The sequence below is a fragment of the Carettochelys insculpta genome, chromosome 11, assembly GCF_033958435.1.
Source record: "Carettochelys insculpta isolate YL-2023 chromosome 11, ASM3395843v1, whole genome shotgun sequence".
Lineage (NCBI taxonomy): Eukaryota > Metazoa > Chordata > Testudines > Carettochelyidae > Carettochelys > Carettochelys insculpta.
In genome coordinates this window covers 17,912,480-17,925,987 of record NC_134147.1, presented here as the reverse complement: position 1 = coordinate 17,925,987, position 13,508 = coordinate 17,912,480, and the positions used below count along the sequence as shown (strand labels likewise).

At 51.4% G+C, this 13,508-nt stretch overlaps 1 protein-coding gene and 1 non-coding gene across 3 annotated transcripts in view; one reads left to right on the top strand and one right to left on the bottom strand.

Moving 5' to 3' along the window:
- CDC42BPG (CDC42 binding protein kinase gamma) overlaps positions 1-13,508 on the top strand; it is a 71,028-nt gene that overhangs the window by 7,955 nt on the left and 49,565 nt on the right. The window lies entirely within an intron of this gene.
- On the bottom strand, positions 3,210-3,281 carry TRNAQ-CUG (transfer RNA glutamine (anticodon CUG)). The gene has a single exon. It is a non-coding gene; the product is annotated as a tRNA-Gln (tRNA).

Sequence of the window (13,508 nt, the reverse complement as noted above, 5' to 3'; positions counted from 1 at the left end):
AAGGGTGAGAGACACCCCGTTATGGCCTAGCGTGGGTGCTGTTTCAGAGAGTCAAGTCCAAAGGAGACAATGTGGTCACGTAGTTTGATCTTCAGTGTATCTCAGGCCCTTTAACCTTCACCCTCCTACCTCTGTACTTAGCTCAGTGACTTTACTTCTCGTTTCTTTAAACCCTTGTACTCCAGGTGGAGCAAGGTCATCTGCAAGTCTCCTCCACTTTGCTCTGTCTTGGGACAAAACTTTTAGCTGACTTCAGGACTACATCTACACTAGCAAGTTTTTTCAAAAAAAGCCACGGCTCTTTCGAAAAATCCTATAGAGCATCTATACACAAAATGCATTCTTTCAACATTAAATTGGAAGAACACGGCATATTTTCCATCAGCCCTCTTCCACTCCCAGATGAGGAACGGCGCCTTTTTCCAAAGGAGTCTTCTGGTGTGGGGAATATGCACGTAGATGCTTCAGGGGCCCTTTTTTCAAAAGAGCAGTCCTCCAAGGCACCAGATTTTTCAATCCACGGTGTTTCCTGGCCTGTTCATTTGAAAGAGCGGCCGGGGTGTGGCAGCTCCCTATCGAAAGAGCGAATCAATTTTTGGGTCCGCTTTTTTGTATGTGTGGTCATGATCTTTCAAAAGAAGATTTTCAGAAGAGATCTTCTGAACCAACTTCTTTCAAAGCACAGCTGTAGTATAGCCGTAGCCCAGGAATACACCAGTTGTTGTCCTTCAGTCTCTGCAGATCATCTGCACCTTGTCTGAGGTCGTCCTCTTTTGCGTTTTCTTTGCGGGTTCCATTTGAGAGTTTGACGGACTCTGCTGGATGATGGTTTTCTGAGAGTGTAGCCTATCCATCCCCACTATCTGCTCTTGATTTGAACCTCAAGTGGTTCTTGTCCTGCTCTCTTCCAAAGCTCCTTGTTTGTGACCAGCTCTTGCCATTTGATGCAAAGGATGTACCTCAGGCATCTGTTTATGAATGTCTGTAGCTTGTGTTAGACATGTATTTCAGTCCTGTGGCCCCTGACCTCTTGTGAGCCCTGGGCCCAGAACAGGAGAGAGCACCAATGCCTGAGCCCTTGTTATGGCTGCTGATTGATTGAGGTGAGACCTGGCCAAATGATACCAGCAGGTGACCTCCCTCCTATGCTGCTGGAAGCCCTCCCCCCTGCTTCCCATCTCTGCCAATCTGCTATGGGGGGAAATTCCTTTACAACCCAAAACCTGCTGATTGGTTAGAACCTGAGCACAGAGACTAGTTCCACCAGCCAGGCATTACAGCCAGAGAATTCTCTGGACCACCTCAGAGCCCTCGTTCGACTCCTATCCCATCTCCAGCTGCAGCTGATCTTTGATCTGTTAGAAGAAGGTGAGGAGATCCCAGCTACCAGGCTCTGGCCAGTTGTCTCTCAGAGAAAAAAAATTCCTTTGCAGTTCTACAGGTGCCCAGTGACTTAGACAGGTCCAGTTTGTTCCTCTTCCTGCATGATGGTGTTTTTTCAAACTTCCTGGGTACCCCTTTCTAAATAATATAAGCTAGTGCATACCCCCATCTGACATAGGGTCAGAATACACCTACCATTAGATTGGCAAGTCTTACTAAATAAAATGTGCTGTCCGCCAGTCTAGGATTTTTTTATGCTTAGCCTCTGAGGAGAACTCATAGGTCCCAGTTTGCAAACCATTACTGCAAGGGAATTCTAGTTCTAGTACATTGGTTCCTAACCTGGGGTCTGCAGAGCCCTGCAGGTCCATGAGGGCACTTCACAGTGCCTGCGGCTACACAGCTTGCCAGTGCTTTGAAGTCTGCAACTTCAAAGTCCCTGCGGCGAGAATTAGCCTAACGAGGCGCTGCATATGCAGCAGAGAACCCTCATTGCTCTTCTCCACTCGGGCTTGTGTATATGCCCCCTTCAAAGGAGGGGCTAGTGTAGACAAGCCCCAGTAGCGCTAGAGCAGTACAACTACTGCATGCAGATGAGGGGTGATCAGTAGCTGGGCCGTGGGCCATGTTCATACCACCAGATGCTTTTGAACGGATAGCAAAATCTTATTTACTTATCATCATCATTGGGTTTTTTATTTATTTATTTTTCTATGGAATCTGGATCTTGGTTATGACTTGACCAAGGAATTTAGATCTTGACAAAATAATGGACTTAGGCCGTTGCTTTAAGCTAAGGGGGTGCTTTGGAACAGCAATTAGGGTAACAGGCTAGCTCTTGAGATGTTTGGGTTCTAATCCTGCCTTTGCTAGTCCTGTAACACAGAACGGCAAGCACTCTGCTTGTGGTAGCAAAACAGCTGGAATGCCACAGGTTGTCTCTCCTAGGACAGAAACTAAACTGGCCTGAGCAAGTAGCTTTTCCATCTGCTTCTCACTTTTCAGTAGATTTGTGGGTGTTCTTTTATGTGCGTTTGGAAGAAGAATAATTTTAAATTGACTTTAAAGAAAAATCTCTTTAAGGGACCATGTCTAGCCCTCTGGTTGGACAGTCCCAGACACAAGGAGGGCCTGGTTCATGAGTGAGGTGCCTCGCTACTGCTGTAAAACATGTAATGATCTAGATCAGGGATGGGCTATACTTTTGATGGGGGAGCCACTCCAGTATTTTGGTAAGTGGTCAAAGGCTGCACTTTTCTATGGAATAGGTGTGGGGTCTGGGATGGAGGCTGAGTGCAGAAGGGAGCTCAGAGCAGGGGACTGGGGTGCAGGAGGTGGGGTGGGGACTGGGAGAGAGTTTGTTGAAGGGTGGGGTTGTGCCCTGGGGCAGGGGATTGGGATGAAGGGGCAGAGAGGGAATATGGACTCTGCAGAGGACTCTGGCCAGGGAGAGAGGTGTAGGAGGGAGTTGGGTGAGGTGCCAGAGGCAGGCTCTGGCCAGGAGGTGTTGACTTAAGCAGCTGCCAGCCAGCAGGACTCTGAAGCAGCCCTGGACCACTCCAAGCAGCTGGTGGTTCCATGCAACTCACTGTGCTGTGGGAAGAGGGTTTGCACGCTCGACACGCCCCTAGCAAAATCTCTCTGCTCCTATTGGTCGTTATCTTACCCTGCCCAGGCAGCCATAGGGACTAGCTCTGCTCTGTGCCACAGGCCAGATTAAAAGCCTGGAAGGACTAGGTGCAGCTAATGGGCCAGATCTTGCCTGCCCCTGAATTAGACCCGTTCCAATTTTAGTATGTGTACTGTCCCAGCAAGCACAAAGGAACAGGTTCCACTGAGATTTGAACTCAGATCACTGGATTCAGAGTCCAGAGTGCTAACCATTACACCATGGAACCTGCATACTGCAAGGGTGCAATCAATAGTCTATGCAGACTGAAGGATGCCTACTACTACTGAATTAGATATTACGGCTCCTTATTTGGCAGACTGGTCATATCTGCAGCAGCCCATAGAATGTCTCAGTGGAGACAGGGCTTTGCTTTTTCTACCATGATACAAAAGAGAAAGGCCTGAGAATCTTGTCCAGGGCAGCATCTCAGAGCCAGCCATTCCTGTCTGAAACTCTGGGCTGTAGCAGCCTTTTTAAAAAACACCTCTGCTGGCTGCTTCTCGGGCGCACGGCAGTGGAAATAGGATTACTCATGCTCCCCAACTGCACAGGACCTGTTTTTCAGGTTTAGGCGCTGGCTGCGTTAGGGAAAGCGCTTGATTTTGCTGGGGATCTCAGTGTAGGATCCCAGCTTCAGAAACCCAGGCCTAGTACTTGGGAGGAAATAACCTGGTATTTTTTGTTCAGGTTAATTGGTCATTTTGGGGCAGAACATATTCTCAGCTGGGACCACGGTGAGCAGTCGTGGGACTCTCTTGAAAGCAAACTTGATTTATACCCACTCCTGAGCTGCAGTTCAGAGACAACAGCAGCTTTAAGAACACTGGCAATTTTAGTGCACCTGTGTTTGTGTGTGTAATGCTGACAGAGTAGGGTTGCCAACACCAGGGATTGAACCTGTGATCACAGGAGCTCAAGGCCAGCTGACAGCTTGCTCCTGTGATTGTTGGTTCAATCCCCAGTGCCCCCAACCTGAGTCTGCCAGCATTACATGTGACAGCCAGGCCTGGAAGGCCTATTGGATGCAGGAAGATGCCCTGTTGTTCCAGGCACTGCATGGGGCCTGGTGTGTGAGTAGCAGCACAAAAGGGGAGACATTGACCAAGCTCAGGATTCCCTTATGCCATGCATATAATTTATAGCACTATGGTAATGCCCATGTCATGGTGTACATTATTAATGGTATTATGGTATTGCCTTGTTGCGCCAGCTCAGGTGAGGTGTGGGGGAAGGGAGGCGCTGTCAGGCCTGGTGTTGCCCCGGGGTGAGAATGAAGCCCCACTGATGGTGTCTGTATCATTGCCTGCACTAGAGCAGGGCCGAGAGGGAGAGTAGGGTCCTGGTTGTGAGGAGCGCTGCCCAGACCCCAGCCGCCCCCTGACTGAGAGATGGCCTGTCCCCTGCTGAGCTCATTACCTCAATAGAAAAAGGGTGTGTGGAGAAACAGCAGCACCAAGAGGAGAAAAGGGCCTCTCTGAGGTCTCCCCCACGGGGCAATGGCAGACCAGAGCGCAGCCAGGAGAACCTCACCCCAATTCCACCCCCCTCCATTCTCTTTGGGGCTAGTTTGGTTTGAACTCCTCCTCACTAAGAACCCCTCCTGCTCCGTCCCAGAGCTGAGCCGAGCCTGCTTGTGGTGCTGGGCTGGGGGAAAGAAAGCTTTGTGGTGAAAGTGGAACCCACACACCTATGTGTGGTAAACTGTCCTGTGTTGTGGGACCCAGATAGCCTCACAGAGAAAGAATAAGTGTCCTCTGCAGCCTAAGCTGAGAACTAGCCAGCCTTTAGCTCAAGCTGTAGAGCTACCTGCACAAAGGTCCGAGGTTCAAGTCCCCCTGTGGGTAGTTACACAAGCACTACCCAAGCCTGGCTTCAAGGGAGTGCTTGGGAGCCCTCAGCCAAGTCGCTTCATCAAGGCTTCAGCTCTTATTGCCTTAAAACAGGGTGAATATCATCCTTTCCTATTTGCTTGGAGCGTGAGCCCCTCCAGGGAAGGCTGGGGGCCCATTGTGTCTGCGTAGCACAGCTGGAAGGGGTGGGAGGGGATTCCCCAGCTCTTCCTCAGGTTGTGGGGGAGTGTGTGTAGCAAGTGGTGCTGTCAGGAGCCCCAGATAATGGTGGTGGGGGGTGTCTGGATAGGATGTGGCATGAGGAGGGCCCCAGACCTCTGCCAAAGGTGCGTGTCTGGGCAGCACCTGGTGTGGTGGGGGAGCTGATCTTGCATTTGGCACCACTGCAATACAAATATCTCCCTGTACTTTCTGCTCTCACTGGCTACGTCTACATGTGAAGCCAACATCGAAATAGCTTATTTTGATGTAGCAACGCTATTTCGATGAATAACGTCTACACGTCCTCCAGGGCTGGCAACGTCGATGTTCAACTTTGACGTTGCGCGACACCACATCGAAATAGGCGCTGCGAGGGAATGTCTACACGCCAAAGTAGCACACATCGAAATAAGGGTGTCAGGCACAGCTGCAGACAGGGTCACAGGGCGGACTCAACAGCAAGCCGCTCCCTTAAAGGGCCCCTCCCAGACACAGTTGCACTAAACAACACAAGATACACAGAGCCGACAACTGGTTGCAGACCCTGTGCCTGCAGCATGGATCCCCAGCTGCCGCAACAGCAGCCAGAAGCCCTGGGCTAAGGGCTGCTGCCCACGGTGACCATAGAGCCCCGCAGGGGCTGGAGAGAGAGCATCTCTCAACCCCCCAGCTGATGGCCACCTTGGAGGACCCAGCAATTTCGACGTTGCGGGACGCGGATCGTCTACACGGTCCCTTCTTCGACGTTGAACGTCGAAGTAGGGCGCTATTCCTATCTCCTCATGAGGTTAGCGACTTCGACGTCTCGCCGCCTAACGTCGAAGTTAACTTCAAAATAGCGCCCGATGCGTGTAGCCGCGACGGGCGCTATTTCGAAGTTAGTGCCGCTACTTCGAAGTAGCGTGCACGTGTAGACACAGCTACTGCGTGACAGCCTGGGCTGAGTGGGGACAACAGCTAATACACCTTTAAAACAACAGCCCAACTGTCAACTCTGTGTGTGTGTGTGTTGTGCTGTTGCCAGGGTAACCCAGCTGGAATCTTGGCCGGTAATTGGTTCCAACAGGGCCTGTTGGTTTCAGAGGGCTCTGTCCCTGGCCAGTGATTGATGGATTGTAAAGAACAGAGGCTCCCTGAAAACTCCAAGCTGTTCAAAGGGACATCACCGATTTTTTTAGCCATTGCCCGTTGGGCTCCAGTTAGGTCAGTGTTCAGGTTGCTGCGACCTTGCGCTGATTCTGATTTGCAGCCAGAAAAGACTGGGGGGGGGAGCATTTTCCAACACTTCCTTATTCACGTTCTGTTTCCAAACAGGCTTTTAGAGAGCGAATCAATCACTAGGCGTTTTAATGAAGGGCTGATTGATTGTTACAGCTGCTTCTCGCTCTCCTTAACCCCTTCGCGAGGTGTTCTCAACACCTGCTACTCCTGCCTCTGAGGCCCTGAGAACCTCTGTCTGTCACTAGACAAATTTCCTGTTCAGCGAGGTTAATAGCTGAATGCCTAATGTACTAGATGTACTCCAGTAACAGAGAGGAAGCTGTGCCAGTCTATCTACTATCAAAACAAAAAAGCAGTCCAGGAGCACTTTAAAGACTAACAAAATAATTTGCTAGGTGATGAGCTTTCGTAGCAGATCTGGAGAAGTGGGTCTATCCCACGAGAGCTCGTCACCTAATAAATTAGTGTGTTAGTCTTTAAAGGGCTATTGGGCAGCTTTTTTGTTTTGATAATGTCCCACAATAGCATATGAAAAGCCCAAGTATGGGAACCCGTTTGGGGGTGCACGTTATTAGTAGAATTACAGTAGCACCTGGGGCCGCACCTGAGAGCAGGAACACCAGAGTGCCTGGAGCTGGTGCCCATAATGCCCAGGAAGATAGGGCGGGAGCTGTCTGCCCTGTAAACTGGGCTTTTGGGCAGCTACCCAGAAGAGACTCAGGTGCCCCCCAGCTGGTTAGCAGAGTGCCCAGAGCTGCAGCATGTGTGTTTGCTGGTGGTACACATCACCCATGCATCAGGGAACACAACAAAATTGACACCGCACATGGGTGGAAAAAGCAAGAGGGAACATTCAGCGGGAAACTTGGGGCACAAACAGAGGAAGGGATGGGACTTGAATCCTGAGCCTCCCAGGCCCTAGTTGATCTCCTAACCACTAGGCCAGCCTTCCGCTGGGGAGGCCTTTGAATCATACAGTCTCTCAGATGGGCTTCAGGGCTATTTTCGGTTTTTCTCAGGGTCCAAAGTTCACTGTTGAAGTAGTTGGTGAGATTACGTGTGTGTGAGAATATAGCTAGTGTGAGAACGTGTGTGAATAGCTGGGCTGCGTGTGGATAGAGGGGTGTGCATGCCTCTGTGTGTGTGTGAGTGAGCGTGTCGGTGCAAAGCTCCTTGTATGCCATGCAGGGGTCATTCCAGTGCTACCGTACCCACATGAAACCTGGACAATGTACGAGCATCATTTGGGAGGCACTTGAGCTATCTCATCAACTCTGCCTCAGGAGAATCCTAAACGTTTCTTGGGAGGACAGGCACATGAGTGCTAGTGTCCTGGACGAGTCGAACGTGACCAGCATTAAAGCTCTTATCATTCACCAGCAACTTCGCTGGCCTGGTCACATGGTTTGGATGTCCGACCAGCGCCTCCCAACCCAGATTCTGTTTTCTGAGTTGGAGGAAGGACAGAGGAGCGCTGGGAGCCAGCGGAAGTGACATAAGGACGTGCTGGAGGCACACATGAAAAAGCGCAGCATCGGTGTGGACGCTTGGGAGAACCTGGCCTAGGACCATCCCCAGGGGAGAGCGGTAATCCATGAGGGGGTGGCGCAGTTTGCGAAGTCCCACCGCAATGCAGAAGGGGAGAGGCAGAGGAGAAGGAAAAAGCATCACAAACTGCCCCGCGCCCCCCCAGCAGCTGCCGACACCGGCCCCATCTGAGATAAGACCTGTGGCTCCAGAATTGGGCTGATCAGCCATGAATGGACTCACAAACAGGAGGGTGACAGGCAGACGTGCTCGCTGTCGAGTGACCGCCAAGATGGGTGGCTGACGTGAGAGGAAGGCCATGTGCCTGCGTGTGCGCACAACTGGTGCATGAGCGTGCACGTCCCTTTCCCCACCGGGGTGGGAAGGGCAGGTGAGTTTGTGGTGCGGACACCTCCGCCTTTGCGCACTTCATTGCAGGAGGCCCCGCGCTCAGGCTCCAATGCAGTGGGGCTCAGCCTTCCCCTCTGGTCGGCATCATCAAGCTTCCAGCTGCTCGATTGTTAATGATCAACTGTGCAGAGCCCAGCCAGTGTGAGCCAGGCTGGAACCTGCTGGCTTGGAGCCTGGCTGTGTGGGGGTCGCCCAGGAGTCAGGGCGGCTCCTGTGAGTCATGCATCTGCCGAAATCTCTAATTAATCACTACCAGCCTGGCAGTAGCCATGGGGACTCACAGCCCAGGGAAGTGTTTGGCGGTACAGTGGCTTGAGGAGTGAGTGCAGAGAGGGGCCTGGAGCTGCGGGTTCGGTTCAAATCCAAGCCAGGGAGTCGGCACTCTCAGGTCACTCCAGCCCTCTTTGTAGCACAGAATGGGGCCGGCTCTTCAGGAGGTCACAAGTGGGAACCAGGACTCCCACTATCCCCTGCCAGGGCTGGCAGCAATGTGTGGTTAGCACATGAGCCCAGGTACCCAGAGCATGGGGAACAGTAGTCAGAGAAGGGAGCCAGGACTCCTGGGTCCTACCCCATCTGTGGGCTGGTGGGCTGGGCACAGCTGCAGAAGGAAGAGGGGCCTTCCAGGTAGGTCTCAGACTGTGTTCAGTTCTTTGCTCAGCTTTGGGCTGCTCAGTCCTCCGCATCTGTGTCCCTGTCTTTTTTTTACGTGGTATGACAGAGAGGAGCGTGTATGGCAGTGGGGGAAGGGGTCTGTGCAGTGTCTTGCATGGCGGGGGTGGCAGTTTTTGTCGGGATGTGTCTAAGGAATTGGTCCCATTTCAGGTGGGGCACCCAGCGAGTGAATGGAGATCTGTGCCCAGCGTGCAGGGGACAACCTACCTTGGTCAGGGCTGCTACAGGCGAACTGATTGTACAGGAAACCTTGCACTCCCCCAGGCCGTCTCAGTCTTGTGACTCATGCTGGGGCATGTGCAGGAGCCTTCTACCTCCCAGGAATAACGATAAGCCAGGAATGAGGTGGTTGATCCAGCCGGACATTCCAGCTCTGGCCTGCAGGAGCTTTGTTGATGACCTACTGGAGCGTTTTTCAATAGCTGGCTCACAGCTAAAGGAAGCGCAGCTGCAGGAAGTGGGAGACCTGGAACTATTTTATCGCCAGCGTTTGTTGACACCCAGCAGGGAGTGACTGAAGGTGTGAATTTTAACCCACGCAGGCTGGTTTAGCCTCACAGGTGGTGTTCGTTGGAGAAGGCTGTTGATGAATCTAAGAGGGGGCAGAGAAGAGCTGCAAAACGGATGCATGGGCTGGAGAGAAGGGCAGCCAGTGAGAGCCAGGAGGAGCTCAATCCACTTAGTGGATCAGAAAAAAAAGCAAGAGGTGATGTGCTCACTGTGTAAAGCACCTGGATGGGGTACGACTCCCAGATACTAACACCTCTTTAGCGGAGAAAGGCAGGATGAGACCCAGCAGCTGGAAGTGCTGTGATTAGGAATAAGGCAGCACTGTATTCCAGTGACGGTGATTAACCACTGAAACAAACTCCCAAGGGCATGATGCTTTCATGTCCAGTTTGGTCTGGCTGCCTTGCTGGAAGGTGCTTTAGCCAGACACGAGTTATTGAACTCAGTACACAGGGAACAGCTGGGTCTGGGTCTGGTTTGAGGTACACAGGTTCAATGAGATTGTCTTGTGGTCCCTGCTAGCCTGGAATACTGTGGGTCGAGAGATGCTTGTTCTAGTATAAAAGGGACTTTTTTTCAGGTTAAGTACCGTCACTTGAGAAGGGGGGTCTAAGCTAAACCCTCAAATTCTACTCTCGTGCTGGAATACCCATGGGGATAAGATGGGACTGATAAACAATAACTGGTAGAACTTTCCTGAGCGGACAAGAGCTGAGGAACGCGGTCTGGGTGGTGAAGAGCCAGGAAATGCTGGCTGGAGCAGGGCTTCTTAAACTCTGTTCCGTGGAACTCTGGTGTGCCGCCAATATCTGACCGTTTGATAGCATGCACTGATGGTCTACATTTTCTGTTGTTAAAACCAGACACAACGCTACTTCTTCATTGCTGTGACACCTGATCAAATTCCTTCGTTCTGGTTTTGCTGTGGATGTTGCTGTTCGGTATTTTTTTGGTCTGATTAACAATTTTTAAAGAAGATTTTCGTAGGTGTTCCATAGAAAAATACTATTCTTTGGTGTTCCGTGGGCTCAAAAAGTTTAAGAAACACTGGTCTGGATCTTAGAGCAGGGTATGCTGGGGCAAGAGCAGGCTGAGAGGTAGTCAGGGCTCTGGGTTTTATTCACATTTCTCTTCTGCATCTTCAGTTACAATACACAGATTCTGCCACCAATAATCACTCTAGAGAGGTTTACCAGCTATGGACAGACCTCAGGCATATCAGTTTACACTGATCATTTCCCTTTCTCTAATGCACTGGTTCCCAACCTGGGGTCCCTGGATCCCTGGGGGGTCTGTGAGGGTATTGCAGAGTTAGTGGGAGTGGGGAAGAAGATAAAAATGATCATAGAAAATAAGTTTTAAGTAAATTGCAAAGTTACAATCAATTTACGATTTTTGAAATGAAATACCTTCCAATAATGTTATTAATTGCTGCCCAAAAATCTATGTTGTGGTTTCCTTTTTCATGTAATGAAGTGGGCGTAGCAGCTTAGACTGGCTTTGATGGTGAACAGTTTGGGGGGATGGTTGTGGGTCTGCACTAGTGAAAAGGTTGGGAACCACCACTCTAATGGATATAGAGCTAGGCTGGAAAGGGCTCTGACCCACTGCCAGACAGGCACCGGAGAAGTTCCGCATGTTTGTGAACAGCGTTTGCCGGCCGGTTGTGAAACTAACACAACGTATTTGTATTCACCATCAGGGATGCAAACGGTGTTGCAGGCCTAGATCCTCTGAGCTGGGAGGGCAGCTGATTCCTGGGGGGGCGGAATCTGGGCTTCAGAGGGAGGCTGACGAGAACACACGAAGAGAAGGGGGAAAGGAAGTACGGCCTAGTGGCTAGCCCACTGGCCTGAGATGTATGAACCCTGGCTTCAGTCCTCAGCTGAGCCCTCCCCTTCCTCTCTGACTGTGAGCAAGCCCCTTCCCCATTTGGTTGGACCCTGAGCAGACTCTGATGGAGACTGGGGCCCAATCATGCCAGCCGCTGCACAGACACAGTGGGACACAGTTCCTGCCTTGAAGAGCTCCCAGTCTGATTGGACCAAGGGTGAACTATTCGGAGGGGGAACCTGTGGCCCAGAGGAGGGAAGCAACTTCCTCAAGGTCATGCAGGGAGTCAGTGCTACAGATGGGCACTGAGCCCAGGTCACAGACGAGTGCCCAGTCATCTGCTGATATCCCGCAGCTGACGCAGCTGAACAAGCAGACAATTGTTCTTTGCTGGTTCTCCCAACCTGGAAGATGTTCCCCAGGCATGGGCAGGGCTGTGGTTTGCTCAGCACTTGCCAGCAGGCTCATGGCTTCACGCTCCTGCCGACCTGAGAGAGCCACTCATTAACATGCTGCATGGTGCCCAGGGAGTGGGCTCTGGGCGTGCCCCAAGCATCCTGTCGTCTTCTCGGAGCCAAATCCACAGCCTGGCACTGACCCCAGGGACTGAGAGGCTCCTACCAGCCTGGCTGGAGGAGAACTGGTCACAGGGCTGGTGCTGCAGTTAGTAACTTGGATGTGAAGAAAATGTAGGATTTGTCTAAATAGGAAAATGGCAGGGGCTTCACTGAGGGAAAGAGCTATTAGTTACACTGCTACAGATACTCCAGGATAACCCCACCGGAAACAATGTGCCAGCTGCCAGCCACACAGCTTGGAAAGCAGCACAGAAGTAAGGGTGGCAATATCGTGATGGGAGACCTCAGCTTCCGGTCAGCAGCCGCTGCTCTCCAGCTGCCCAGCTCTGAAGGTCACCAGCTGCAGTGCAGAACTGAATGCTGGCCTGGGACTTGAGCCCCAAGTTCAATTGCCTGGCCTGCCACGATCTTCCTATGAGATCTCGAACAAGTCACTTATGACCTCTGTGCCTTGGTTTCCCCATCCGTGCAGCAGCAGCAGCAGCAGTCAAAAGGGCAAAATATAATGCTAGGAATCATTTAAAAAAAAGAATGGAGAAGAGAGTGTCTTATTGTCGCTATGTACATCCATGGCACACCCACATCTTGAGAACTGCGTCCGGAGATGGCTGCCTCATCTCCAAAAAGCTGTGTTGGCATTCGGGAAAGGGCAGCAAAAATTATAAGGGGCTTGGAACGGCTGCCTTACGAAAAGAGATTGAAAAGACTGGGACTTCTCAGGTTGGAAGAGAGGAGAGGACAGGGGAATTTGATGGAGGGCCATAAAACCATGCCTGGTGTTGGGAAAATAAAGACAAAAAAGTTGTTTACTTGTTCCTATAACACAGGTGAAGTACCCAGAGGCACTGAGACTTCATGTGGGGTGAGTGAAGTCTCTGCTCTACAGCCTCAGCTGAGAGCCACCGGGCCTTCAGCTCACCTGGTGGAGTGCAGCGCTTTAGACCTTATGCTTGCAGGTTCTAGCCCTGGGCCTAGCAACCCAGGTCTGTCAGCATTACACAGGAACTAGAGGTCACCACATGAAATTAATGGGCAGTGGGCTTAAAACAAGCAGAAGGAAATATTTCTTCCCACACTGCACAGTCAACTTGTGGAACTCCTTGCCAGAGGATGTTCTAATGACCAGAACTTTAAGAGGGCTCAAAAAAGAGCTGGATGGATTATGGCAGATAGGCCCATGAATGACTATGAGCTAGGAGGGGTAGGAATGGTGTCCCCAGCTGTCTTTGCCAGCAGCTGGAAATGGGTGACGGGAGAGGGTATGTAATAATTACCTCTTCTGTTCATTCCTCTGGGGCATCTAGCATTGGCCACTCTCAGAAGACAGGATATGGGGGTAGATGGCCTTTTGCTCTGACCCAGTATGGCCGTTCTGTGTTCTTATCTGTACTACAGAGAGAACAGCCGTGCGTGGCACACGAATAGCGTGAGGAGGAAAACGTTACAGCTCACGCGGAGCTCTGATAGTCCGCGGATGGGGTCAGATAGGGACACTAGTCTCACCACAAAACTATACTTGTATGCAAGCGCAGACACATTGCAGGGTGCACAGTTCCACTACTGGGCTCTCTGCACTCTCGTGGAGCTGTGGCTTTTCCAGGAGTCCTCTCCAGCTGTCCCATAAAGCTTCTGGCTTTCACGAGCCAG